Here is a 4117-nt window from a genome sequence, read left to right as displayed (position 1 = left end):
ACTTCCACAACAATACTATATAATCTTATAAGTGCAGTATAAGCATGGAGTCTGAGTGTTGAGGTTTTACAAGCAAAATGGGAAAAAAGCAGTATAGAGACCAGGATTACTGCATGTTTTTGTGAGGGTATCTACCCTAGGAGACACGGGGAGAACATGCAAACCCCACACTGAAAGGCCCTATCGCCAACCCCACCTAGGGTGTGGGCGCTGATGACGCAGAGGGAGGAACACGCCCCCAATGCCACAGCGTCCCCCGGCGGGAATTGAACCCAGTACCTTCTAGCTGTGAGGCAAAGCGCTAACCACTGCGCCACCATGCCCCCAGCTTCATAATCTCAACATAGAATTAAAATAAATATTAAATAAGTCGTTTAAGGTCATGGAGTAACTATAAACATGTCAGATATGGTAAATAGGTTGGGGGAGTACTAACTCAAGAGGGGAGACATACGGATATTTTAGCAGGAGCCTAGTAGGGTGTGTTTAATTTTCTCCAGATGCATAAAATGCTGCACATCCACAATCCAACAAGAGTGAGTGGGAACAGAAGGACCCTTCCAGTACACAAGGATTAACTGCCTGCCAGCAGGGTTAAAAAGAAAAAATCCACAAAAGGAAAATAAACAAACAACAATATTTTTCCGTAGATGTGACTTGGCCGGTAAGACTCCAGACAAAGCTACAATTGGGGACTGGAAGGGTGCAATGGGGACAGGGGTGTCATTAAACAAAAGTGTCAAAAACAGACTCCCAAAATGAATAAAGAGAGCAAGCCCAAAACATTTTATACAGATCAGCAGGGGCCTGGCAACTGCAGCACCTCAAGCCTGATACACATGCACCCTATGGGGCTGTTAAGTCTGACATAATTTTGTAGGCAGAGGAGAACTTTTGCCCCCCAAAAAAGCGAATCTTTTTACTATCTTTGCTATTTACTAATTTTTCTTCTCTTTGTTGTTGAAAGGAAAGTGGTAGAATTATACTTTAGTCGTTATTTTTGTCTCGGATCTGTTGAAATAGCGAGGGACAGATATTGACAATAAATCTGCTTGGAGGTCTGACTACAAAATGATGTCACAGCTTAAAAGCCCCATAGTACCCCAGGTCCTGTGACCAAATTGTACGTAATGTGAGAGAATTGGAGGATTGTAATATCTCATTATATATATATATATATATATATATATATATATATATATATATATATATATATATATATATACACACACACACACGCGCGCACACACACACACGCGCGCGCGCACGCTTTGCAACTTTTATAAGGGGATCTTGTTTCAGAAGTGAGTCAATAAAATAAGTTGGGAGAATTGCCTGATAGCCTGAGAAAATGTATATGAACACAACTATGGACTATGAAAGATCACATCTATTTGACCAAATCTACAGTATAAAAGAACCAAATGTGACGACCCGTCCACATTCTGGTAACTGATTACTGTAATGCCACAGACTTAAAGCATTGCCCAGTATAGATGGTTGGGGAGAGTGTGTTAGCAGTGAATTAACTGCATAATAAAATTTTAAGGCTGTTCTTTATGTTCTTGGTGAATTTGGTTGATGGTAAGTAACAAACAGGGTGAGCACAACAGAGATGCCAATCGTGCCTGATTTAATATTTGGTTGCGCCCTGCGTCCTGCACCGAGAATCTCACCTTGATCAGCTATTTTTGGTACACAATACAGATGCACATGGTTTAAATCAGGCCGGAGCACAGAGGCTGATTCAGTGCAGACTGCAGAAACACACAGGAATACGATCCTTTATAGCAGGGGTAGGCAACCTTAGGCACGGGTGCCAACATTGGCACACGCAGTGTGAGAGAGAGTTTATTTTATTTTATTAAATATTTAAAAAGGTTTTGTCTTTTACCATCCTGCACATAATTCTACATTCATTCAAACTTCTAACACTGACTGGGGAGGGAGTCATGGGAGATAGGTGGATTATTGAGTCTAATTACATCCAGAAAATATAGTATATTACAAAAAAAAAAGAAAGAAAAAAAAAGATTATTATGTATATGGACAATCAAAATCTGCTGGAAATATTACATTTTCATGTGGTGTCATAATTGTTGGCTTGCTGTCAGTCATTGGCTGCTCAGTGGAGCTGCAAAGTAACTGCTTACAAATGCACAGTACAATGTTGAGGTACTTCTACTTTACTTTCCATTTGTGTTACTTCTATGCCACTACAATTACAGCATTTGACAGCTTTCGTTACTTGTTACTTTGTAGATTCTATTATTAATACCAGTAAAACGCCCTAAGGGCGCTGAAACAACAGAGACTGACTCACTATGTCCATATATGGGCATTCCCAGATATGGGCTTAATATTGATGACATCAGAGATCTCCATATATGGGCATAAAAGGGACAAGGATGTAATTCATTTGCAAGTGTGACTCGCGTCGTGACAACCACACAGGTTGTCATGAGACTGACACAAAATATGTCCACATATGGGCATTCCCAGATATAGGCTTAATATTGATGACATCAGGGATCTCCATATATGGGCATAAAAGGGATAGTTACAGAATTAATTTGCAAGTGTAGTTGCCGTGACGTGAGTCACACTTGCAAATGAATTCTGTCTTGGCCATATATGGAGCGTGACATGAGGCGTGACTGACTGACTGACACATATGAGCTGCAGGTTCTCATTGCGGCCGTAGGTCGCAGTTTAGTTGCGACCGTAGGTCGCAGTTTAGTATCAAAACCTCCACCGGCTGTCCGTCGGTCGGTCGGTCACACGTCACACGTCACACCTTTGCCCTGCTCATATCTCCGCATCAGTATGACATCACACCACATGTGTACACAAACCTTTGTGTACGTTGCTGTGGCAACAGTCTGTTGTTGCTGGTCTGTTAGTGTACGTTAGCAACCACCTTAGCAACCATGGTTTTACCCTAGCAACCAACTGTTTACCCTAGCAACCAACTGTTTACCATAGCAACCATGTTTTTTTACCCTAGCAACCAACTGTTTACCATAGCAACCATTTTTTACCCTAGCAACCAACTGTTTACCATAGCAACCATGTTTTTTTTACCTTAGCAACCAACTGTTTACCATAGCAACCATGTTTTTTACCCTACATCCCTCCATATATGGAGATAACCGACAAATCTCACTAAGTCTGACCTCACAAGCCCCATACACACGTCACACCTTTGCCCTGCTCATATCTCCGCATCAGTATGACATCACACTGCTGACATCAGTATGACATCACACCGTACACAAATGACCCTTATATAAGACCGGCATTATCTACCGACAGCTGCTATAAGCCAACCCTGGCGATAAGGTCTGAGTCGAAGAAATGCTTCTTTCCTGGCAAGAATTGCCCCTTTATACTGTAGGGCTCGTTTGTGTATTGTATGACATCACGCCACATCATCGGCTGAGGACTGTGTGATGTCATCATATCTCCATATATGGAGACATAAGTTGCTCATGCCCAAATATGGGCTGGTTTATGTAAATTTATTGCGACCGTAAGGTCGCAGTTTAGTATCAAAACCTCCACCGGCCGTCCGTCACGTCACACGTCACACCTTTGCCCTGCTCATATCTCCGCATCAGTATGACATCACACTGCTGACATCAGTATGAACCTTTGTGTACGTTGCTGTGGCAACAGTCTGTTGTTGCTGGTCTGTTAGTGTACGTTAGCAACCACCTTAGCAACCATGGTTTTACCCTAGCAACCAACTGTTTACCCTAGCAACCAACTGTTTACCATAGCAACCATGTTTTTTTACCCTAGCAACCAACTGTTTACCATAGCAACCATTTTTTTACCCTAGCAACCAACTGTTTACCATAGCAACCATGTCTTTTTTACCTTAGCAACCAACTGTTTACCATAGCAACCATGTTTTTTACCCTAGCAACCAACTCTTATATTGGTAAAACAAACTTTTGGCCTATTTGTGGAGATAAGCTGGCGATAAGGTCTGAGTCGAAGAAATGCTTCTTTCCTGGCAAGAATTGCCCCTTTATACTGTAGGGCTCGTTTGTGTATTGTATGACATCACGCCACATCATCGGCTGAGGACTGTGTGATGTCATCATATCTC

This window comes from Nannobrachium achirus, assembly GCF_963921795.1.
Source record: "Nannobrachium achirus genome assembly, chromosome: 8".
Classification (NCBI taxonomy): Eukaryota; Metazoa; Chordata; class Actinopteri; order Myctophiformes; family Myctophidae; genus Nannobrachium; species Nannobrachium achirus.
This window is presented reverse-complemented; position numbering follows the sequence as displayed.